We start from the raw sequence: 26,870 nt of genomic DNA, 5'->3' as shown, positions 1-26,870 counted from the left end.
GTTTTCATTATATACAGGTTTTACAGTTTGGTTCAATGGCTCTCAGCACCCCCACTATACAAATTGTTCCAGCACTCCTGCAACTATGCATTGCTGGTTATAGAGCCCAGTTCTGTGGGGCATTGAGGTTCCTCTACATCCATTGCAGTCTGTGACAGCTGAGAGTGCTTGGCACCTTGGACTTCGGTCCATAGAGTTTTTTCACTAAGTCATTTGTAAAAAGGAAACTGGGGGCCTGATTTTGCAACCCTTTCTCACCTGAGTACTCCTTTGTCAAGCAGATAGTCCTCTTGTCTTTAATGAGACTACTATCTGAGTCAGCACGAGTGTGATTAAGTTGCTGTAGGATCAGGGCCTTCGGGGAGAAACCTAGACTAGTAAATTATTGGCCTGGTCCAGCAAACTGTCATCTCAATCTCATTGCCTCTAATGGGACTACTCATGAATACAGCATATTTGCCTGAGTAGTAATTGTAGGATTGGGCCATATAACTATATGTAGTTATTGCCCTAAACAAAGATCTTTGCTAATTTGTTTAATAGACATAGTCTCTTCCCTTTACCCCCAATGTCTTAACCTTATCTTAACAATGACTGGTGCCTTAACTTTTCCAGAACTATTTTGTTTTAATTTCTTACCAAAAAAATTAGGTTTTCTTTTTGTAATTTAAATATGGCCAAGGATGACATTTTCTTCTAACATTGCAATTGAAATTCATAGACAGAGATCTTATATGCCAGGTTTTTTTGCTAGACTCGGAGTGAATTTGCGTCTCAAATTTCAAACCCCATCTAAGGTAGTTGGACTGGCAAATGGCTCGGGACCAATGAGGAGAGGGACAGACATCTAGAATTTTGGCCAAGCAGCTACAACTTATTTATCTGTAACTCAGACAGGATAACTCTTGGAAGGCAGCTTGTCCTGACTGCAGAAGGGGAGGAGGAGAGTGGATGCTGCCCAAACTATCCCTGTCCCTCCTCAGTAGAGGCTTGAATCCAGAGCCTCTCAAATTCTTAGGGCATAACCAATCCACCTTAACATTGGCTCATGCTCAAGCCCACTTACCCTGGGGTCTTCCAGGCTTGCAACCTGGTTAGGCTGCTAGCCAGAAAATATCACTGAGCCCTGTGAAAGTGCTTGTGGATCTCTGACTCCAATCTCTTCCTCCCCTTTGGTGACCATGGTCCTTACTTTCTCGCTCTTTGACCCATGCACCACCTGTTACCTGCCATCCCTGAAAAAGGGAAAGTCTAAAGCTCCGTTGCCAGGATCCATCATTGAAATCCTATGACGTGATAAATGCGTAACAATGCCTAGGACCCGCACCAAATCTTTACCCAGACACAAACATATAGACTGACCAGATCCATCCATAAAGTCAGAACCATGAAGCCAGGGAACTAAACAGACAGAGGATTCAGATAAGTTAACCTAGGACATGCTCCAAAACTCATCGTGGGAGAGGAGGGCCCTTTGGGAAGGCAGTGTAGTGAGAGATGCAGGATTTATGTGTGGGTAGTTGCTATTTTTATTAGCTTAGCTAACAGTATTCTATGGAGTGATGTTGTAGCTATGTTGGTCCCAGGATATTAGAGACACAAAGTGGGTGAGGTAATATCTTTTATTGGACCAACTTCTGTTGGTGAGAGAGACAAGCTTTTGAGATGATGCAGAGCGCTTCCTCAGGACTGATATTACCTCATGTACCTTGTGTCTCTGATAGTATTATGATAGCCTACAGCACATTTGCGTTGAGCAGTCTTTAGATTCATGTATGATTTTCTATATTTTGTTGGAATAAAAGCACCTAGAACTACAGAGAGGAGCTTCTAAGGGTATGTCTACACTACGGGATTAATCCGAATTTATATAATTCGAATTTAGAAAACCGATTTTATAAATTCGAATGTATTCGGCCACACTAGGCACATTAATTCGGTGGTGTGCATCCAAGCTACCGTAGTAGCATCGATTTCCAGAGCGTTGCATTGTGGGTAGCTTTCCCATAGCTATCCCATAGTTCCCGCAGTCTCCACCCCCCTTGGAATTCTGGGTTGAGACCCCAGTGCATGATGGGGCAAAAAACATTGTCGCAGGAGGTTCTGGGTACAGCCTCCCCCTCCCTCCCTGAAAGCAACGGCAGACAACCGTTTCGCGCCTTTTTCCTGGGTGAACAGTGCAGACGCCATACCACGGCAAGCATGGAGCCCGCTCAGCTCAAGACAGCAGTCATGAACATTGTAAATACCTCGCGCCTTATCGTGCAGTTTATGCTGAACAAGAACCTGGAAAACCAGGCGGCGAGGAGCAGGCTACAGCAGCGCGGCGACGAGAGTGATGAGGATATGGACATGGAATTCTATCGAACCGCGGGACCCGGTGCTTTGGAGATCATGCTGTTAATGGGGCAGGTTATAGGCATGGAACGCCGATTCTGGGCCCGGGAAACAAGCACAGACTGGTGGGACCGCATAGTGTTGCAGGTGTGGGACGATTCCCAGTGGCTGCGGAACTTTCGCATGCGTAAGGGCACTTTCATGGAACTTTGTGACTTGCTTTCCCCTGCCCTGAAGCGCCAGAATACCAGGATGAGAGCAGCCCTCACAGTTGAGAAGCGAGTGGCAATAGCCCTGTGGAAGCTTGCAACGCCAGACAGCTACCGGTCAGTCGGGAATCAATTTGGAGTGGGCAAATCTACTGTGGGGGCTGCTGTGATGCAAGTAGCCAAAGCAATCACGGAGGTGCTGCTACACAAGCTAGTGACTCTGGGAGATGTGCAGGTCATAGTGGATGGCTTTGCTGCAATGGGATTCCCTAACTGTGGTGGGGCGATAGATGGAACCCACATCCCTATCTTGGCACCGGAGCACCAGGGTAGCCAGTACATAAACCGCAAGGGGTACTTTTCAATGGTGCTGCAAGCACTTGTGGATCACAAGGGACGTTTCACCAACATCAACGCGGGCTGGCCGGGAAGGGTTCATGATGCTCGCGTCTTCAGGAACACTACTCTGTTTAAAGGGCTGCAGCAAGGGACTTACTTCCCGGACCAGAAAATGACCGTTGGGGATGTTGAAATGCCAATAGTTATCCTTGGAGACCCAGCCTACCCCTTAATGCCATGGCTCATGAAGCCATACACAGGCAGCCTGGACAGGAGTCAGGAGCTGTTTAACTACAGGCTGAGCAAGTGCAGAATGGTGGTAGAATGTGCATTTGGCCGTTTAAAAGGTCGCTGGAGATCGCTACTGACTCGCTCTGACCTCAGCCAAACCAATATCCCCATTGTTATTGCTGCTTGCTGTGTGCTCCACAATCTCTGTGAGAGTAAGGGGGAGACCTTTATGGCAGGGTGGGAGGCTGAGGCAAATCGCCTGGCTGCTGATTACGCGCAGCCAGACACCAGGGCGATTAGAAGAGCACACCAGGAAGCAGTGTGCATCAGAGAAGCTTTGAAAACCAGTTTCATGACTGGCCAAGCTACAGTGTGAAATTTCAGTTTGTTTCTCCTTCATGAAAACACGCCCCCTTTATTGACTCATTCTCTGTAAGGAACCCACCCTCCCCCTTCCCCCAGCTTGCTTTCAAACCAAAATAAAGTCACTATCATTTAAAAATCATTTATTCTTTATTCATAGATTATAAAAAGAGGGAGGGAACCCGGGTGGGGTTTGGGAGGAGGGAAGGAAAAGGCCATTAAAAAATGGTTAAAAAAATGACAGCCTTTTGCTTGGTCTGTCCACTGGGGTGGAATGGGAAGGTGTACAGAGCCTCCCCCCCCGCGTTCTTACACGTCTGGGTGAGGAGGCTATGGAACATGGTGAGGGGGGAGGGGGGTTATACAGGGGCTGTAGCGGCACTCTGTTATGAAAACCAGCCCCCTTTATTGACTCATTCATTCTCTGTAAGGAACCCATCCTCCCCATTTAAAAATCATGTATTCTTTATTAAGTGATTATAAACATAGGAAGAGAACCAAGAAGGTAATCTGGGTGAGGTTTGGGAGGAGGATAGGAGGGAAGTAAAAGGCCACTGAATAAATTCAATATAATGACAGCCTTTTGGTTGGGCTGTCCACTGGGGTGGAATGGGAAGGTGTACGGAGCCTCCCCCCCCGCGTTCTTACACGTCTGGGTGAGGGGGATATGGAACATGGTGAGGGGGGAGGGAGGTTATACAGCGGCTGCAGCGGCACTCTGTCATCCTCCTGCTGCCGTTCCTGAAGCTCCACCAGACGCCGGAGCATGTCCGTTTGCTCACGCAGCAGCCCCAGCGTTGCAGCCTGCCACCTTTCATCTCGAGCATCCCTCAAGACCTCACGTTCACTGGCATCTTTCCTAAATTTAGATACAGTGTCCTTCCACTCATTCAAATGAGCTCTTTCATTGCGGGTGGATTCCATTATTTCTGTGAACATCTCGTCTCGCGTCCTCTTTCTACGCCTCCTTATCTGAGATAGCCTTCGGGACGGAGGAGGGAGGCTTGATAAATTTGCAGCTGCTGGAGGGAGGGTTGAAAGAAAGGAGAGAAGTTTTTAAACTGATACATTTTACAGAACAATGCTTATACTCTTTCATGGTGAAAAACACTATTCACATTACATAGCACATGTGATTTCAGTACAAGGTCGCATTTTCCATCTTAATATTGAGTGCCTGTGGCTTTGGTGTTAGAGATCACAGACGCAGGTCCGGGCAACAGAATTCAGCTTGCAGGCAGCCATGGTAAGCCATTGTCTTTCGGCTTCTGCGCCCTCCTTTCCCACATACCAAGCAAAGCCTGTTGACTGCTGCGGTTTTCCTGTTAACCTTAAGCAGCAGAAAACAAACTAACCCCCCCACCATCCAATTCTCTGGGATGATCGCTTTATCCCTCCCCCCACCGCGTGGCAGGAATCAGGGAAGATCCCTGCAGAAACCAAACTCGCCCCCCCTGCCATGAATTCCCTGGGATGATCAATGTACCCCTCCCCCCACCACGTGGCAGGTATCAGGGAAGATCCCTGCAGAAACCAAACTAACCCCCCCCCCCGCCATGAATTCCCTGGGATGATCAATGTACCCCTCCCCCGACCGCGTGGCTGGTAACAGGGAAGATCCCTGCTAGCCAAACGCGAAAAGCTCAGGGCCAATTCCCTCCCCCCCCCCCCGCATGCTTGGCTAACTGCAGGGAAGGATTTCTTTTCAGCCACAGGCAAACAGCCCAGTAGGAACGGCCACCTCTGTCCCCTTAATTAAGTTCCCGTATTTCAACCAGGTTACCATGAGCGATATCACTCTCCTGAGGATTACACAGCAAGATAAAGAACGGATGCTGCTTGAATGCCAGCAAACACCGGGACCATACGCTGCCAGGCTTTGTCAGGCAATGATACCAGATTACTTGCTGCAAGCATGGCGTGGTCAAGTGTCCTACCATGGAGGACGGAATAAGGCTGCACTGCCCAGAAACCTTGTGGCAAGGCTTTTGGAGTACCTCCAGGAGAGCTTCATGGAGATGTCCCTGGAGGATTTCCGCTCCATCCCCAGATACGTTAACAGACTTTTCCAGTAGCTATACTGGCCGCAAATGCATCCCAAGTCCTCAGGGCAAATTAATCATTAAAAAACGCTTGCTTTTAAACCATGTTTTATATTTTAAAAGGTAAACTCACCTGAGGTCCCTTCCATGGGGTCAGGGTCTTGGGTACTGGCTTGGGAGGCTTGGGAGGGTACTTCAGTCAGGCTGAGAAAAAGATCCTGGCTGTTGGGGAGAACGGAGTGCTGGGTGCTCTCTGCAAGCTCGTCCTCCTCATCCTCCTCCTCCTCCTCTTCCCCATCCGCAGAATCCTCAGGTGTAACTGCTGAGACTATCCCCGACCCGGAATCCACGGTCACAGGTGGGGTAGTGGTGGCGGCCCCCCCTAGAATTGCATTTAGCTTGGCGTAGAAGCGGCATGTCCGCGGCTCTGACCCGGAGTGACCGTTTGCCTCCTTTGCTTTTTGATAGGCTTGTCTGAGCTCCTTGACTTTCACGCGGCACTGATCTGAGTCCCTATTGTGGCCTCTCTCCATCATGCCCTTGGAGATTTTTTCAAAAGTTTTGGCATTTCGTCTTTTAGAACGAAGTTCTGCTAGCACTGAATCCTCTCCCCATATAGCGATCAGATCCAGTACCTCCCGTGCGGTCCATGCTGGTGCTCTTTTTCGATTATCAGCCTGCATGGTTACCTGTGCTGATGAGCTGAGGTATCTGTGGTATCTGTGGTCACCTGTACTCTCCACGTTGTGCAAACAGGAAATGAAATTCAAATTCTCCTGGGGCTTTTCCTTTTCCTGTCTACCTGGCCAGTGCATGCGAGTTCAGATTGCTGTCCAGAGAGGTCACACTGGTGCACTGTGGGATAGCTCCCGGAGGCCAATACCATCGAATTGCGGCCACACTAACGCTAATTCGAATTGACAAATTCGATTTTGGCGCTACTCCGCTCGTCGGGGTGGAGTACAGAAATCGAATTAAAGGGCTCTTTAATTCGAATTAAATGGCTTCGTTGTGTGGACGGTTCCAGCGTTAATTCGAATTAAAGCCGCTAAATCCGAATTAAAGGCATAGTGTAGACCAGGCCAAAGACATAAAGCAAATGGATGGTATTAGTCAATTTTAGTGAATACATTGAGCCTATCTTGCAGTCTTTATTTGCATGAGTAATTCTTATTCACACAAACAGTCCTATTGATTTCAATGGGACTATTTACATGAAGAAGCGTTATGGGAGTATAAGTTTCAGAATTGGCTCATATTTTTAAAACTGGTGTATACAGCAACAGAGCATGCAATAATTTGGTTATACCTTTAAGTGTGATCTGAAAAGCTTTATTTTGGAGCTGTTGCTCTGAGTAGAAAGTGTTGATATTTGTAAATGAATTTTGAGATAGAACATCCAATGTATCATCATGTAGGAATTTCTCTCTGACTGTGAGATATACTCAGCAGAAGAATGACTTTGATCACCACTCCGGAACAATATTAAATCATTCATTTCAAGAGCCAAAGGGACTGGAATCTGCTTTTTAAGGTAAAATATTTAATTCATTTTCTTTCTCAACGTTCAACTTTCTGTAGTCTGAGGTGCCTAAACTGAGAAACATTTCAAATATTTGAGTATGTGACATGATTAATTTGTATTTTAATCGTACTTTGATCTAGCATAATGGACTTCAGGAGGACTACTTGAGAGTAAGGCCCCGATCTTGAAAATTGTTCCACCGGCACAGACTTCCAGTGAAGGCTTCACCTGCATGGAACAGTGTGCAGGACTGGGAGCTAAAATACTTCTTCGTGTGAGGACGGGTGGCAGAATGATAGTAAATCTGTCTTCTGCCAACATAATTTCCATGCCTACGGCTTTGGAAACGTTAGGGTTTTTTCCGCTTTGTACATATGACGCTGGAATTTCTTCTTTGCACTTGGTTCACTTTCAGTTTTAGCATTCAGATAATTGAATATAAAATCAGGGGAAATGAATTATTTCAGAGGATATTCCATTTTTCGGTCCACAAGCTATTGGTTATGCATAAAAGCTCTCAGCATTTAAGATGGTAGAATGTTCTCATGTGAGTGTCCTCTGAGACAAGAAAAATTGCAAAGCAGGAAAAGAAATTCTGAAAAATACAAACAGATGAATGAAGTGTCCCTCCCAAAAAGCCAAAACTTATGCTAGCAGTTGAAAAACGTTCTGCATCAGAGCTGTATAGTAGCATTAATGCACGTTAGCATAATACGTATCAGTCAAGAGAAGTGCATTGTGGATGAAACTCGCTCCTGTTTACTTCCAGGGACATTGACTTCAATTAGATCCTGTTTGAGTAAGGCGTGGGTGCAAATAGAGGGCTAGATCATGCTATTTGCACACAGCCCATAATAAGGAATGTGCATAGGCACCCCACCCCAGAGGGAACACACAGAGGCGTTGTGCCTCAAGAGGCACAACTCCTTCTTGGGCATCTGTGTGCTCCACCCAATGCCTTTATGGAGAGCTGCTTACTCTCCTTCATGGCGCGCAGCTTTCCAGGCCAGCATATAGAAGGTGAAACTGTGGCTCTGCCTAATCTCTGCTCCTCCCTACTCAATTGCACCTGGGGATAAAACATCAGGGCTGCAATTTTACCACATCAGGGGGTAAATCCTTACTAGTTCCTATTTCCCTGTGCAGTTGCATAAGGGCTAGTCATAGTCTTGTCCTAAATTAGGACCTAAGGGTTTGACCTGCACTCAATATGGAATTTCACATTAGGAATATTCAGCAACCACCTGGCTTGACCTGAAAAACAAATGTGTTAACTAGCTAAACACCATTGCTTTCAGTTCTAGTGGCTTTCACAAATCCATAGTAAAAGGGTAGCTGTGTGGAATGAACAACAGATAATAAAAATCACTAGGTTTGGAGCCGCTACCTTTAGGTTCAAACCAGGCTAATTTGTAGCTTAAAATCACTGCTAGGAGAAAGCAGATTGCTTAGCTGACTAAGTACACCAATTAATTGTAGTCCTGATTTGGGTGGAAAAAATTGAACAGAATTAAGATATAGAAACACTTGTGGAAAATTACAGAAATAATGTTTGACACTTCGAGTAAAAATGGGAATTTTCTCTTGAATGAATTAACGACAGTCTGGCAGAGTTAGATAATAGTCTTAGCTTCATTATTAATTTCTGTTAGAATTTAGAGAATTTAAATTGATATGTCCAAATATTGTAATGAAGAACTAGATTTAGATATTTTTGATAGCAAAGTCATACATTCTTCAAGATTTGTGCACAGAATCAGAAGGCAGGAGACCACTGGATGTAAAGATAAAACCAAGGGCAAAATCTGGCCACGTCTCAAGGGAGGTAAATGACTAATCTTTATCAATTTCTTATGAGACAGGAAACAGGGCTCAAATGCTCAAACTTACATGAAAATCTCTTCTTCCACCCCACCAGATATTCGAAGCCATAATGGTGTGAGATCATGAAAGAAAGAGTTTAGCCTTGACTATGTTCTTCTTTTAAAGAAGAGAGTCTAGATTCTGTTATAAAGAAGGAACAAACATAATTCAGGGTCTCATGGCTATTATTATTTATCAGAGTTGCCTGGGATTTAGCCACACAACTCCCATTAAAGTCAATGGGAGTTATGAAAGTCTATGTGCCTAGATGTCATGCAAACTCTGAACATTTAGAGGAAAATGACAATCCAGATAATGGAAAATAACAAATATAAAGTAGCAGACAAGATATTACATGAGAAAATGAGCAAAATGTCTAATAAAATGAAAAAGCTGATGGGAAAAGAGAAGATGGATGGAAAAGAGATGGTTGAATACATTGAGTTATGTAAGATTGTGAGAGAGAATTCATAGGATTTCGGAAAATACAATTTCATCAGAAGCTGAAGGAAAATGAAAAGGAAGACAGCAGGTGTAATTGCTGTGAGGAGCAGCTTCCTGCTGAGACAGGAGAGTTTTACCATCAGCTCTACAAGAACACATCCAAACAAATACATTTTTTGCTATGTTTGTCGTATAATAAAATCAAGAAGGTAGGACAAAAGGGCATAAGCAGACATGCCATATACACTGGAGAAGAAGCAGAGCAAAGGTTGACTAGAATGACAGTAGGAAGAGATGTGAGAGAATGACCTGTTCATGGATATTGTACAGTAGCAGAGGAAGAAGACAAGTCGAAGATGCTCAGACTATATAAGGATAAAGAATATGGTGAACTATGTAATATATGTGCACAAGAAAGATGATGCTGGAGAACTAATCAGCATGTCCTCTGCAGTTTACATTTTTTTTACCAAAGCATCAAGAATTTGACTCATTGCAGCATTGCATTTTAACCAACAAGGGGCTTTTCTATAACCTTACCATTTCTATTAATCTGGGAATCTGACCTGCAATCTTAAACTGCAACAGGGAAATTAAATGTGAGAGAAAACATTGCCTAACTTTTGATAGTTAATGTAACACATTGCAAAGTGAAGATGTGGAATTGCTATCACTGAGGATGGTCAAAAGTAGTCTAGACATTCACCATTTAGTCTAGATTAGGAATAGTGAAACCAGTGCTGCTGGAATGCCACTGGCTGGACTAGAGGGTCTACCAGAGTTCCATTCTGACCCAATGATTCTACTATTCTAGAAATCTCTGAAGAGACTTGAAGAAGCAAGTAACAAAGATAGAATGTAGGTAAATGGAGAGGTGCTGAACCACAGACCAGTTCAATTATGAAGACACATTGGATTTACTTTTAGACAACATTAACGGTGACATTTTAGACATGAAGACGAGCTCCGTGGAGCTTGAAAGCTTGTCTCTTTCACCAACAGAAGCTGGCTCAGTAAAAGATATTACCTAACCCACCTTGTGTCTCACATTTTATTGATTAATTTAACCACCATGTTAACCTGGCTTTACACCATAATGAGCAACTCCACAAGTAGTGCTTCACAAGTAACTAAAAACTGGTGATTTATAACTGTGTTTATCACTGGCAGTTGTCCTATGGGTCAGAGAGACCATTCATCAAGAAAATAGAAAATAATTTGGTGTCACTTGGCGATGGCAAAATAATTGTTACATAACGGCCTAACTCTCTAAACTAATGAATTGGGTAGCAAAAAAAAAAAAAAAAAAGAGACTGTTAAGGCTATAAGGCAAAACAAACTGCAAAAGACACAGAACAGTTTGCGAGAAGGACAAACAGCAGGGGACACAGGTAAAGGTTTTGAATAGATGCCAAAAACTAGTAGGCACAACAGAGATAAATAAAATACTCAGTGAAGATGCAATATAATAAAATACTGTAATTTGGACTGTCAGCGTGAAGGTAGAGAGTTCAGAATAGAAGAGACTGAGTTAGCTTTTATAGGATATTTAACCATGAACCACCAGAAGTCGAAGCTGCCGCTGGTAATACATATTCAGATAAAACAAACATATTATTGGCAGAAATGTTATAAAATCACCCCATAAAGTTTTTGGTTGCATTCGTTGTTTGTCCACAAAGTATCTGCAATTTATTTGTTTGAAGACTGCATTTATTGACATCAGAAAAAGTGGTAGCTGGCATGCTGTGCCCCACAATATCCCAGACAAGGACTCTACTTCTTCCTACTAAGGGACATTGTTTTGACCTGTATACACTTACATAGAAGTATATTGGATTATCATAGGGCCCCTACAGAGGAAAGACTAACACAATGATCAGGAAGCCCTCTGAATAGCTCTTGCAACACTTTGTCTAAATTGTCCTATTTAGGAGCTGAGGTTAGCAAACTGTCCTGAAGAAGAGATGTGGTTCTGCTCTCTAAACCCATCAAAGATTTCTCATGATTTGTGTGGATCTCAGGGACAGGCATGATCTGTAGATGCCTGGTGCCTTAATACAGCTGCCCTGCTGGCCCCACTCTTCCCCTGCCAGCACAATTTCTTCTGGAGCCAGGCTGCTGCTGGCTGGCTGCCCCCCTGGTTATGGAATAGCAGTCGGTGGGAGGCCCAGTTAATGTTAATGCAGTCTGAAGCAGCTTTAATTCCTGATCAAATATCCACTTGGAGATACAGAGGGCCAGCAAAAGATGCTGCTGCAAACTGTTTTTGCTCCACTATCCCACAACTGTCTGTAGAGACACTATTAATCATAGGAACACAGAACTGCAAAGGATCCCCTATTCCAGTTTGCAGAGAGTAGATCTGGACTCTCCACCACAATAATGTAGTCCATGCAAATTAGAGATGGGCAAAATTTTACAGCAATAGTCTGTCTATTCTCCCATTTCTCCCATTAGTCTAGAATAGCTCTCTGATGTGTGTCTTTGTCCAGTCTAGTTTTAAATGATTCAAGTGATGGGACTTTCACCATTGCCACTGGGGGACTATTCCATTGTTAAGAGACCCCACTAATAATCAGCCATAATTTTTTTTTCTTGCTCAATTTTCTCCCATTATGGCTTTTTATATATCCTTATAGTAAAGGTAGCAATGTTTTCCATTATGTTTGTTTTTTAATATATTGGGTATACAATAGCTGACATTTAATTTCATTCCATAGTTAAGCGCTTGTGAAAAATTCTGGATCATAGTGTCTACAACCATTTATGAAACACATTAATCATGAGTGTAAAGAGGCAATGAATTCAGTGATAAAAATAGAATGCCCCATAAAATCTATAAAGATAATCCCCCATTTGCCTTTCAAAGTTGCATATCAAAAATACTTTTCAAGGCTAACTACACACGGACACACACAAAGTATTCAGCAACAAAATTAAAAAATTGTTTTCATTTTAAATGTGTATAACACAATCTAAATGTGCAACCTCCTTTCCCCAAAGGAGATAGCAACTGAGGTGGTTGTTCCTTAATGAGTTCTGTGTAGGTTGTGCTGATTTTTAATACTCTTTTGGAAAGGTCTGTCACCAGTTTTTGCCTTTAGCCAAATTTTGCTGCTGTTCTTTCAATATCTGAAGAGGCTGCTACGAACAAATACCTGCTACGAACAAATTTTTGACAATCAAAGAGAAAAAGTGGGTGCTCTTCTGTGCTCTCAATTGTTATTGTATAAGCTGTGTGTGTGTGTAATTTTTTTTTTTTGGAGAGGAGTATTATAATTTTATTCTGTTTGGTGTTTTACAGAGGCATATGTCATTAATGATGCACTTAGCACTTTTAAAAAATAGGTTTTATGCTCTCTGTAGTTTGACGCGCAGTCTTAGAAACTTCCTTCACAAACTGGAAACCAATTCTGTAGACTGGAAGTGTTGGTAAGGGGATTGGGCTCTTTTCAGTTACAACAGAAATCCTCAAATAGAAGAAGTTTGCAAGATGAAGTTGTTTCTTACAATAGAAGTCTCCATCCCTCTTGCTGGCAAGGCATTGCTTAGTAGAGCGCTCTTCTTCCCCCAGACCGCTCTGCAGTTCAGTTATGTCCTCATTTGCGTTTGCTATCCCTTCCACTCTGAAGTCATCCATAAACGTGTTCATGGTTGAATTCGTGCCAAAGGAACTTCCAATAAGACTTAAAGCAGGTAGCCAGGGTTCAGAGATGTGTTGTCTTTTTTTCTTCAGTTGGCCAAAATAGCTTCTGCAAGCCCAAGGAGAGCCTTGTGCTGGCCTACTGCCAGCAGAGAGCCTCACTGCTTCACCACTGTGACAAAAGCAGCTCCATGAACCAACTGAAGTGCTTCTGTGGACCACAAGTTAAGAAGCATTAAGGGTCAAAACCTGGCTTTGAAGCCAATGGGAATTTTGCCCTCTCCTGTAGTATTTTGGGCCTGAGCTTGTTCCCACTGAAGTCCATGGGGGGGGGGGGGGAGTGTTACATTGAGTTCAGTGGGTGCAGATGTGATGCTTTATTTGCAGGTTCCATGCAGCACTTGAGTTGTACCGGAACGTTCCAGAGCTCCGTTCCAGCACTTCTTTTGGAAGCCAGAACAGCGTTCAGGTACTTCTGATCATGACAAAGTAAACCAATTATTAGCACTTTTTCAAAAATCCGGAACCCACCCCCGTTAGTTCAAAATTTTCTTCTTGAAATGGTTATGTCCCAGCACTTCTTTTTCTAGGGCTCGAGCACTGGTTCTGTGATGGTAAAACTGGCAGCCCATCACCATAACTGCGGCCGTTTGAGTTAAGGAATGGATGTGCTGCACTTCATGAAAACATGCCAGTGGCTGCAGGCAATATGAAATGCTCTCAGGAGTGTTACGAGAGAGGCTGCTGAAGCACAGAACACATTTTAGGCACATCAATCTGTACGTATTGTTGTAAAACATTGTACAATGGGGCTTAAAACACTTTATGTGCCTTCTAAAGTTATAGTCACACCATGTACCTAGAAATGACATTGAGATGAAATCTCTGCTGTCTCTCTGGAATTCTCCAGATGGCGGAAACGAATTTTGTTTTCCCAAAATATGAGAGCATGTTAGTATGTTGTTGGGTAGATATGATGAAGAAATTTACACTTCCTGGGTACAAGATCTGAACCTTCTCTGTGTATCACAACTTAATCAACCCAGTCTCAAATGTGATGAGACTGGATTGTCTGAAGTAAATTTTAATCAAAAGGTAATATAGTGGTAAATCTTATCTGTGCTGATTTAACATTTATTTTATTTTTAACAGCTATCATTTGTGTTATAGCAAAAATTTCCCTTGCGCTACAGATAAGAGCTCCACAGTGTGGATCAGACTTGAGGATTTTGACCACAAAGTATAAACAATTATATACATTTCCACTAAAAATATTTAATGAGACACATACATATGAAAATACTTATTCTCCTGGATGCATTTGCAGATTATTTAGTTTAAAATTAGAGAAACATTGTGTAGCTTTTCTTTTTAAAATGCGTATTATACATGCAAATATAAAATGTGAATAATTTAAATATAAAGTACACTAACGGCCAAGTCTTGCATTCCTTACTGTGGGAAAACTTCTGTTGAAGTCAATGGGTACTTTGCCTAAACAAATCCTGCATCATTTTACCCATGCGTGGTAATTTGAAACAGTTTCTTACTTTGTTAGATACCAACAGCTATCTTTTGAATAACAAAACGTTCAAATCTTATATGTCTGTTGTGGCTTTCTGCTCTTCTCTGGGAGATGAAACATCCAGTTGTACCAGAAGCTGCAATGCACTTATATTCCAAGAGAGAAACCCTTTACAAGGTAACTACAGAAGATTCTGTATGAGAAATGTATGTGCATATAAAGACATGGAAGACAATTGACGTAACAGCACTAATCTATTTAAGTCTTCAAGTACCCTGAACCAAAACCAAAGTGTGCTCAGCTATTTTTCTGAATTATGTCTGATGGTTTATTGTTACACTGTAGTTTGTAGCTAATCTTATATTTTAGTCTTAACTGAATATACCTATGTGTTCCTTTTGAATACAAAAGGGCCTGTTTCCCCCTTGATGCATTAGTTTGTGGATGTAATGACAGAACAGACTCCTCAAATCAGCAATTTCCGAAGTTGAAGGAGCAGATGGCTTATGGCAGTTCTTCTCAACCAGGGGTCTGGGGCCCACTGGGGGGCCATGAGCAAATTTCAGGAGGTCCACCAAAATAAATCAGAGAGCAGGGCCAGTATGAGACTCACTGAGGCCCAGGGCAGAAAGCCAAATCCCAAGCCCTGCTGCTCGGGGCTGAAGCCAAAGCCCGAGCCCCTCATCCCTAGGCTGAAGCCAAAGCCCGAGCAACTTAGTTTTGTGGGGCCCTCTGTGGCATGAGGTCTTGGGCAATTTCTCTGCTTGCTACCCCTAACGTCGGCCCTGGCTTGTAATCTACTGAAAAACAGTTGTTGTGCAATGGATAGGCCGTGGAATTTTTATAGCATGTTGGGGTGCGGTGGGGGAGAGGGGAGGAGGGGCTTCAGAAGGAAAAAGGTTGAGAATTCCTGGCTTATGGGACTTGGTGATGAGTGATGAAGCTTTTCTCCATCACTAGTTCACATTTGGTCTAGGTCAACAGTTATCACTTTGGTCATGAAAAGCTGATTAGTGGTCTGTGTGAAATGAATTGGCGATTTTAGTCCACCCACATGACGGTAGCCACTACTATAGAGAGTAGAAACTGGCAGCCTTGCTGGCAGCTTCTGTTGAGACCAAAAATATGACATTTCTTAACCCTGGTCTACACTACAAACTTATGTTGGTATAACTGTGTCGCTCAGGGGTGTGGAAAATCGGAGCTATACTGACCTAACTCCTGGTGTAGACGGCACTATGTTGACAGGAGGACTTCTGCTGTTGACACAGTTACTGCCTCTCAGGGAGGTGATGAGAGAAGCTCTCCTGTGGGTGCAGATAGCATCTTCTCTATGCTCTAAAGCTGCTGCAGTGCTGTAAGTGTAGACAAGCCCTTAGAAACAGAACTTTTCTGATAGTGGCAGTTGCCCCTCAGAGCCTGACTGAGACACATTGGACTTGTCTATGCACACAAGTATGCATCAATTTAACTAACAGTGTGATTTTTGTACTGATTTTGCTGAACTGGTGTGGCTTTGTGTATGGACACTGTTACATAGGTTTAAACTGGGTTTAAATTGATTCAGGGACAAGCTAAACTGATATAAGCCCAGTTTAAACCAATGTGTAGTGTCTGCACATTATGCTGCACTGGTTTAACTAAATTGGTGCAATATCACTTCATCTTTAGTTAAACTGGTACATACTTGTGTGCAGACTATGCCATTGATGAGGGCAATGTGGGGAAACTTACAGGTATCGCTTGTGCAAAAGCAGGGTCTTATGAATAAACAGAAGTCTTCAGTTTCCAAGCTATCAATCTAGCACTTTTTGCTACCAGTAAGGGCCAGATTTTTAGCCACTGTAAACAGATGTATCTCCATTGACTTAACTGGAGCCACATTGCTTTACACTAGCTGAGAGTCTGGCCTTACATTATTTTAAAATACAAGCTGAAGTGTTTATGATTCTTGCCTGTTTTATATTTTTAGAAGATAAAAAAAAACACAGTATATTTAAACATTGCACGCGAATCTACATTTCAAAGAGCGATGGAATCTGTGTTCAGAAACATTTCTGATTAATTTATAAAGAAGAATATGATATTTCTCCCCTCAGTATATTGGAAATTTAAATTTAATTACCAAGAGGTACAATAGGTTATTGAAAATCATTCTGCAAGTGGAAGTAGAACTCACATTACAAAAACTGAAGCCTGACCTGGCAGAATGAAGAACTGTGGGATTATATGGAGCAGATTAGGGATCTTGTTCAGAATGTGGACCTCAGAATCCAGAAAACCAACTGTAATTAAGTATCGGGGGTAGCCGTGTTAGTCTGTATCCACAAAAACAACAAGGAGTCCGGTGGCACCTTAAAGACTAACAGATTTATTTGGGCATAATCTTTCGTGGGTAAAAAACCTCACTTCTTCAGATGCAACAGATGCATCTGAAGAAGTGAGGTTTTTTACCCATGAAAGATTATGCCCAAATAAATCTGTTAGTCTTTAAGGTGCCACCGGACTCCTTGTTGTTTTAACTGTAATTAAGTGACTGCTGTACATACTGAGGAGAACCTCCTTTTGTGTCAGGGAAAATTGTGGAAATTCTTCCCTTCTTTGTCTTGATGGTAAAAAGAGAATTTCCAAATTGCACTGGATGGTCCAAGAGACAGGATCTACCAGCTAGACCGGGTGATAATCGTTATAAATCCAGTACACTTTTGGCACTGGGAGAACCAATTGTTAATAAATAGGTTGAGATAATTGGGAAAGCTGGGATTCAGGAATTTTACAAAACTCAAATGTTTTTAAATACACTTGGCTAATGCAAATCCAACTCTAAAAGGAAATAGCTTTTAGCAATTGGTTCCAGATGTGCTTGTAAAAGTTACAATGAAAAGATAATGAAGTTGTAAATAGTGGGAAAGCTTTTCTTCATCAAAGTGAGAGTTCCTTTACTCCTGAACTGATCAATTAGCAGGGATAAAGAATCCACATAGGGAAGAGCAATTCTAAACCCTGTTGCCCATTCTGTAAATTACCTGTTTCAGGACAATCAGACCTTGCTCCAGGCAGATCCTCTTTCTGATGAATGGAAAGCCTACACTGAGTACATAGACCACATGATTTTAGATGGGCTGATCAAAGCTATCAAGTGTTCTCTTAAGTATCTGATTGAAAACACCAAGACATCATTTAAGTCCACTCCTTTATTTGAAGTGCAGCTTGTCCTTAATAGCAGTGAAACAACTTTTAAACCTTCTTTGGACCCTAATGTCAATGGCAATTTCTCTGATGTGGAGGGACTAATCAGAAACATTTACAGAATTGCATCATTTATTAACCGAGTTGCCAAACATCCCGGAAAAGACACTTCCCAGGCATTATTACTAGCTAGTATCTTTCCTTAAAAAACAAACGGTTGACCCTTCCACCAGGCATTTAAATGTGATTGTTTTCCCCACCCAAGTCACCTGCATTCAGTGACTTATGGAGGAGTGAAAGGCTTTTACACATGTATTTATTGTGAGCTGTCATTTTCTACACGCCTTAACCTCTTCCTCTTTCCTTCTTGTATTAGTGCATCCAGTACTTTCCTTCAGCCACCAGAAGGTGCTCTTGAAATTGCACTGCATGTTTTTATTTATTTATTTATTTTAACCCTCTCTAGTTTGCTTGCCCAACTTACAGCATTATGGCCAGTTCACACTGAAGTCTGGAGCTGGCTGACCTATTTGCAGAGGACAATTTCTTTAATGGATTTAGCATCTGCTTTTGTTTGTGAAGAATCCTCCAGCGGTCTTGGTGTTTACAAATGGGTTCATTAATTAGACTTTTGTGAGCAATAGTTTATGCAATCATGTTTCAGCTTGTATAAGTCTTCAGAACTATTTGCTTTGCTACGGTTATTAGTGTGAGTGTGTGCTCTCTGTGCTGTGTGATTGGTCGCATAGGTCACCTGATGTTGTTTCTGCTCCCTGCTACCCACAATCCTTATTAGCATGAATGTTCACCACAGTTTCTCTTCCTACAGACAAGTATAGGTTTGTGGGAATGTTCATAGACAATAAATCAAACTGGTCTGCAAATAATATTAAAACAATTTTGTAGTTTTAATTTTAATGAACATTTACATATGTTTTGTGCCCAACTTTGGCTTCATTTCCTTTTTCCACAATGTATTTATGGTAGTAACAAGCAAGTGCTAAAGTCCAATCTCAGATATACAGGCCACCGAGAAAGAACAGATAAAATGTAAGTAGGTCACAGCCATATAAACTGTACAAAAGCAGCAATGTTGTGAAATACATCGTGAAGGTTAAACAAAAAACATTTAAAAAGCAACTAAATCAAAAGCAAAGCTGATGAGAATTGATATTTTAGGGACTAACCCTTGGTTGCAGCTAAGGAGCTTCACAGCTCAGGTTGGGCTGGGGATGTGCAAAGGTGGAATAAAGCTCACCTTTGCATTTCCCCACACCTGGCCCAACTATGTGCTGGGCCAGTCCCCTGAGTAAGTTAGAACAACCTGTTTGGAGGCTGTTTGCGCTGAGCTGTACTGGTTCCGGAGGCCTGAATGTCAGTGGAATTGGGGGAAGATCTGGCCACATCTCCTGTTCTGCCACAATTACCCTGATGTTGGCTGAGGAGGGAGGGGTAGATGACATAAGAGCCAATAGACCAACTGTGCCACCAGAACATCCTTCACATTTTGGCCAGCTCCACAACCGGATTTCATTTGTTGAGCAGCACAAAGAAGCTGTACAGAACCCAAGAACAGTATTTTTTATTAAATTGTCCTTATGTCCTTTGCTGCTGATTTGGGTATTATTTATTTATGTATTTATTTTATATATATATATATATATATATATTACGGAAGCCCTGAGTGGCCAGTTGAGAATAGGGCCCCATTGTGCTAGTCAGTGGCTGTTTCTGCCCTGAACAGCTTAAAATTTAAATAGATAAAACCAGTATTGCTAACCCCAACATTCAGAAATCATGAGTCAGACCCCCAAAAGTCGTGATATTGACTAAAAAATCATTTGATTATTGACAAACCCCACACACACATTAGCTTCTTTTTATTTGCTGTCTGGTTTCTGAGCCTTTAGGATGCACTTGGTCACATTTTCAAGGGTTTCTCCGCAACCATGAAGGCTTGACACTTTTTAAAAAAAATCAGAGCTGAAGATTCTCAGGCAATTTCCAGCTACCAGCAACTGGGGGTTTAAGAAAACCACCAGTACATGTAAAGAGATGCATTTAAACTCTGAGAACTGGCAACACTGCAAGAGAGAGACAGGGTGGGGAAAGGGCCACAACACACAAGTAGGGTAAACAATGTGATGGTTTTGAAAAGCCACATCAGTGCCAAGTGGTTTAAGGGGTTTTTGGAGGCTCTTGGAGGTTTTTAATTTGGTGGGGTGGGGTTTTGTTAGGAGAGGATGAGGTAACCAGAGAGAAGAAAGGAAAGGGGACATTTGGGAAGGGAAGGGCGGGGAAAAGAAGGGAGGGCAGCTGGAGAGTGAGTCTGAGGAGAAGAAAAGGTGAGGGAAGGGGCTTGAATACAGCCTTCAAAGCCAGTCACAGAGCGGAGCCTACAATATGGAGAGACTGAGCTTTATGGTCTCCATTGTACCTGCCGTTATCGCTTCAGTCAAAATAATCTCTCACCAAGATGATGTCACATCAGTCACCCACTTTTGCTGTCTGTCTGCAGGGACTTAAACCCTGTGCTCAGGCAACAGGGAATTCTTGGTGCGGGGTCCGAGGACCCTGTCTCCGGAATTCAGTCTCTTGAGATCCAGCAGAGGCTGACTCTGGCGGCATTTAGGACTTGATTGAAATAAGGCTTTTTATGTTTTATATAGGTCAACAGCTAGGTGGGTAACATCTCAGTAGGTATGGGCAATAACAGCGGTATGTTTTGTGGTCAGTTGATGACAAATAGACACTAACTGATTTGATTTTTTTCTAAGCACTTAAAGATATTGGCCTGGTGGATAAAATAGAAATTACTAAACCCCAAGCAATCACGTTCAGTTTATTCAAGCTGCAAACAGCCAACCTGATTGCTAACTGGCATGTTGGGTTATTCACTTGCCACTGGGCTAACTTCTTGGGTCCTTGCAGGTACTTTATGGTTTGGCTTCCAGCCCACCTCTTCTTAATTTAAATTAAATCACTGGCTCCACTCACCCTTCAATTTTATTTGCACTTTAGCAAGATGTGGATCAGATGGATACCCTGGAAGAAATCATGAGCAGAGTGCAATCGGTCACTGTTAATGTTCAGGAGAATCAAAGCCACTTTAACAAATACAGCTACTTATGGATGGATGATAAATCTGAATTTATGAAGCGGTTCTTGTTCTGTGAAAGATTTCTTAATACCGAGGAGCTGGCATTGTATGCAGAATATGAGCTTCAGAAATGCTTGCCCAAGTTAGCACACTTTAAAGAACAAGTATTTTAGTTTTTGTGGTTTGTTGTATTTCTCTTTCTCGTGCCGATAGAACAGCTATGAAATCATTACATTATTTTGTAGATTAAATTAAAAATGCTAATTATATTTTTTCTTTAACATCAATATTTATGTAACACTGTACAAGGAAGTTAGTGAATTTGAAAATCAGACTTTCAGTGGCTGGTTCCTGGTTGATATTAAGCTTTTAGAAATATCTTGGATGAATATTATTAAAAATGGAGTTGAATATTTAAGGAACATCTACTCAACCATGTAACTCACAGGTAAGCTACTCTGCATTCTCTTAACTGGCTTTGTTGGAAATTTGATCCTTTGGCCAAAGAAGGGAGAGGAAGACTGGAAGCAGAAAAACAGAGTGACCCCAGCTCTGTCATAGACTTGGTATATGACCCGAGGCAAGGGACATAACTTCTTTGTGCTTTGTGCTACCTCAGTGAAGTTACTTCTTATTTATTTTTTATTCTAATGGTGTTTTAGCTTGCCACAAGTACTATGGATTTCTAATGCTTCTGCCATTTGCCTATTATGTGTTTATGGCTGAATTAATACTTAAGAGGCAGAGCCACGCTGGTGAAGGAGCGGGGGTTCACCACCTGAGCAGCAGCGGATGGAGGCATGCTGGCTAGGCACAACAAGAATACAAATAATAATAAAGGCATAATGAATGCTTTGAGTAACACAGAGAAAAGAAGTAAGAGCTGACCCTGGCTACAGTTTTAAAAGGTGTAACTTGCATTCTCCCCAGCGTAATCATTCTGCATAGGGAATGGACCCTGATGTCGCACGTCCCCTGTCTAGCTGCCTTTCTGGATCATTCACCACAACCGGCAGCGCTAACTAGCCCCTTCGCCCTCCACTGGAGGACTTGGAGCTAGCCCCTGGCTGCCACCTGAGCAGGTGCACTGGGAGAAGAAAACCGGGGAGGCAGGGCCAGATGGTACCACACCTTCCCCATCGAGAGAGCTGCTGTCGTGCACGGGAAATGCAGTTCTCATCGTGTAAACTTAACACAATGCTTCTACATTTGAGTTGATTGCATTTACTTGTTCATTAATATAATTGATGTGTGTGGCTTGCCTTAAGTTTTCACAGGCTCCATGCTAATTAACTGTTGACACTTTCTCACATTATATATCATTAGTGTTACTGAGCTAGAGAAATTCATTCATGAAACTGAAAAAGGTTTAGCTAAGACAGTGAAAGGAGGAGGCTACCCCATTCTGGTTGAAATACTGGGGCGTCTGATGGCTATACAGGATTGGCAGTCCACGTTATAACATTTTCAAACCTTTAAAATCAACTGCTGAGCTACTCAGAACCTATGGGCAGCAACTACCGAAACAGATCTATACAGAATTGGAGGTAAGGACTCTGTGTAACACACACACACAACACTTTTTGTCATACTTGTACAAAACTTTTTGTTATTTTCTACCATTGTTAGCCTAATTTTGAGAGAGATTAAACTTGGATCTGTATTTTTAAAAACCAAACAACGGATCATAGGTCAAAATCTGCAGTCCTTTGTCACAATCTGTGCAAAACTCCCCCTGACTTCAATGGGTAGGTATGTATGGGGGAGAGGGGGAAGATTCACTCCAGTGAGGATTTCCAGGATTTTGCCCTATGTTCTTCAACTTCCTTCGTCATTTTAACAGTGACCTGCTTTCCAATAGTGTTATCCGTGTATTCCAAGGATAAAGTTCAATGAAAAGGTCTGTGGGTGGGTAGGTGGGATAGCTACCCAAAACAGTTATAAATTAATGGTTCACTAAAGAATTAATATATCTATTTAAAGGTGCTGTGCTTGTAGTATTAACAACACCTCAAGTTACAGAAACGGAAAGGATTTTGTAAATGTAATGTGTTTTCAACCATTTATGCTTTTTGTTTCCCTTCTGCATTTCACTCTGCTGGAATAATTAAACTAGACTAGGTGGTTCATGAATACATAGATTTGAAGGCTAGAAAGGGACCATTAGATCATCTGACCTCCAGTATATCACAGCCCATAGACTTTCACCCTGTTATCCCTGTATTGAGACCATTCATTTTCAAGTTCTAGCTCTCATGTAGTCAGACAGTACTATTGTGTCTCCATTTCCAGGGCTGCAGAAGAAATTTTACATTAAAAAGCCATTGGAATTTTTTTTGTAAAAGCTGTGGGCCACTGCAGCCTCTACTGGTTGGATGGGTGCATGGTCAGTAGAGTCAAAGCTCTGCCCCCCAGTGCATCAGCAAGCACAGCTAAGTCTTCGCAAAGTTTGCTCCAGCTATAGTGCTGGTGCAGATTAGTTTCCCCTCTGGAGTTAAGGGGGAACCAGGAGTCCCAATCTGGTCAGCTCCTGGGGCAGCACAACTACATGGTGCCCCTTACTCGGAGATTGTACAATGATGCTCTTGGCCTTAGTGGCCATGCTGTGAACGAGGTGGGCATCTCTTCACTGTCGGGGCTGGGAGGAAGGAATTCTTCTCCCCATGACTCCCTCAGTCATTAAAGGCAGCAGAACTACTCTGAAATCCCTCTGGCTATCATGGTAGCCCTGGTATCTGGTGTGCTCCCCATCACAGACTGTAATCCATAGTGGATCTGCTTAGTCACCAGCCCTGCCAACAACCTCTCGTACACTGTGGAGCAGACAGGAAAGAACAATTCACAGCTAAAACTTTTGGACAGACCAAGGCTGCCGTGTTTGACTGTGAACTTCCCAAAGTTTAGAAATGTTTGGCTTTGGGGTCATTTCTAGTAAAAACCCAGGGACTGAAAGAGATCCAAATCCAAACACAAGACTAGAAAGAATAGGCTATCCCACCATGATCTGGAACTGACAACTTGAGATGACCCATAATGTTGTTGCTTTTAATTAAACGAATTTCGTCACCGTTTTGGAGTTTTTCTGTTTTTATTTCCACCAATAAGATGATCTTATTGTCAGCCTCAAGAGCCTGATCCAAAGCCATTTCAGTCAATCAGAGTCTTTCCACTGACTTAAGTGGACTTTGAATCAGACTTCTAATCAGTTAGAATAAAACCACCACAACAACTAGTTTATTGAGTTTTATGGAATTTTATTAATTCATGTAATAACAATAATCACTAGAGCTGCTAGGGGAATTTTAGATTAAAAACAATTTTGATTGAAAAAAGAAAAGAGATGTATCTAGCTTTTTGTCCCCCCCCCACATGTTCTGATTACCTCTAATAATTACTCCAAGTAATGCACTGAAATTATTACATGTAACAATAGTGTATTCAGTATAAAGTCATGTTTCACTTGTGCTGAAGAGTTTTAAAGTTCAGTATCTTAATTGTTCTGTAGTATGTTTATCAAAATAACAAAATCAGTTATTTCAAACTGAACAAACTTTTGTGGTATTTATGTAAAAAAACTGAAAGAATTTTTGAGTTGCAAAAATGTAGAGAAACACTTGAAAAATTTAATTTCCATTTTTGTGTTTATATTTAGGTTTTAATTAAATCTTGATAAATAGGGAAAACATTTAAAAAATGTTCCAAGGCTAAGAAGTTGTGTGTTAATTTCATCTCAATGTTAATTTTTATGATAAGACACCTAGAACTCCATTTCAAAGGGGTTTCAACTGTGCTGTGGTTTTTGCAATGGGAAGTTTTCTGTGCACAACTGTTGGATTGGGCCCTGATCTTGCAAAGATGAAGTTTTGCAGGATCCGGGCACCACTTGTTTGTATATGCAAATTGAGTAAGTTGGTGCCTGATTATCTCATTTGCATGAACAAATATCTGTTTGAACACACACATGCAGAAACTGTGCATAAAGGATCTGATTTTATGTGTGCTAATTGAAAGGCCACTATTTGAAAAGGTGGGCCATATTCTGTAATATAGGGGTTTGTTAAGAAAGTTTTGTGTACCAAAAGTTAAATCAGTGTGAATGTCATGATTATAATATTAGATTGGGTGTTTTACAAGTTAGAACATTCTCTGTGAAACTGGAACCTTGCTTTCATCCTCATTTTTCAAAAGATCAAAGCTTTGTGCATGAAACAGGTTCTTCCCCCCCCCCCCCCCCCCCAGCACAATTTCCAGGAAATTTGTCGATCTGTGCTGGGTATGAAACTGAGAGACCTTTCAAACTGATTGCTTTACTTTTCAATTCTAATCTTTCAGGCAGTCTAAATACTTGTTGGAAAACATGGTTTTACTATGGAAATGTGTTCTTTAATGTGCAATTTATAGACAGATTTCTTTGTGTCCTTATTTATGGATGTATTGTCAATAGATTGCTTGTGTTTATTAAGCTTGTAGCCCAGGTAAATGTCAAATCTTGCATCAAATAAGAATCAGAAACTCATTTTTCAGCAATACAACTCTGGAAAGGCAATGTGGTCTAGTTACAGTAAAGAGCTGGTAGTATGGGGTTCAAGCCAAGGTTGCTCTCAAGAGCATTGTCTGTGCTACCAAAAAAAAAAAAAACCCCAACAAAAAACAACAATTTGCTTTTGTGTAGCTGCCTTTAACCTGCAGGCGTTGACCATATGTAATGAAACAGTGCTAAATATGTCTCATCCTTGGGTACACTTACAGCTTATCTATGTTCAGCATTACTTCAGCTGCACCTGTTTGCTGACACCTGTTGTCAGCAATGGGTATTTTCTGTAGTGAAGATAAGGTTTGGGGATCTGTGGAACTCAGGCAAGTTATGCGACCTCTTTGGGCTAGAAGAAAAATTGAGAACAAGCAAATCCTTGCTGAAACACAGCTGAGTTTCTGGATATGGGAGGGCCAAATTCTGAAAGCACTTCCTATTGGATGTAGTGCTTACTTCTGGGAGTTCATGGGAAGTACAGTAACATCCAATACCAAGTGTCTGTAGGTTTGAGCCCTAAATTATATAAACCAAATAAGTAACAATCTGTTAGTCTTTAAAACCAACCTAATTAATAGTGTGTTGTTGCAAAATTGACGTGTTTGGTACTGCTGAAGTTTATTTTCAAAATTAAAATACATAATCATATTCTAACTAGAAAATCCAGAATATTGTAAATACACTTTGTTTGCCATAATTATGTTTTGGAAATTACCATGAGTAATGAGTCCATGTTTGGTACTAAATAAGAAGGTGAAGAGTGAATGATCCAAAGTCATCTAGAAAAAAGAAAAGGGGTTGGGGAGTGTGAGTGTGAGTGTGTGTGTGTATGTGTGTGTGTGTTTCTGTGAGGGGAGGGTTATTTGAGGTACAAACTGACACACAATATCTGTTTGTAATGTGGTTAGGAATTACCTCAAAAGTGGAAGCACCTTAAAAAAGATTGCCTTCACTGTAAAGCATGAAGTGGCACCTCTGCAGTCCAATGAAGTATCTGTTATCAGAAGAAAATGTGTACTTTTTTGAGGTGAGATCAGTTCTGTGCTCTGAACCAAATGATTTTTCGTTTTTTGTTCTGATAACAAGCTGGTGGTAAGCTTCACTGAACTGAGAAATTGTAAACTCTTAGAAAAGGCTGTCTAAAGATAACAATTCAATGTTTCTTGGTAATGTATTCTGGATGAATCTGATAATTTAAAGCCCACTTCACCAAAATGGGAGTGACGCTTGCGTCCTCTTTATCTTCAATTATGTCTAATCTGTTTCTAATTCAAACGTGGTGCTGCTGTTGTCAGATCAAATATAGATTTTAAATGTTTTATGCTTCTCCACTGGGAATGTTTTAAATGTATGCGGGCTGTCTGTCAGGGCTGTACAGGCTGAATCTAATAAAATTTTAGGTAAATTTAAAGGAAATAAAAGTGTGCTTAAAAATGAAATGATTCATGGTTCATGAGATGGAACATATTTAATGAATGGCAGCTAAGGAAAAGTTATGGGATAGTCTCCATGGATCACCTACTTAA

General features: G+C 41.7%; 1 pseudogene; it reads left to right on the top strand.

Annotated features, from left to right (window-relative positions):
• The first annotated feature begins 9,209 nt into the window (after positions 1-9,209).
• Positions 9,210-26,370, top strand: LOC135885795 (dynein beta chain, ciliary-like; annotated as a pseudogene).
• Positions 26,371-26,870: the final 500 nt, after the last annotated feature.

The sequence above is a fragment of the Emys orbicularis genome, chromosome 11, assembly GCF_028017835.1.
Source record: "Emys orbicularis isolate rEmyOrb1 chromosome 11, rEmyOrb1.hap1, whole genome shotgun sequence".
In the NCBI taxonomy this organism is placed as follows: domain Eukaryota; kingdom Metazoa; phylum Chordata; order Testudines; family Emydidae; genus Emys; species Emys orbicularis.
Note: the sequence above shows the minus strand (reverse complement) of the source record. Positions and strands in the feature narration are given on the sequence as shown.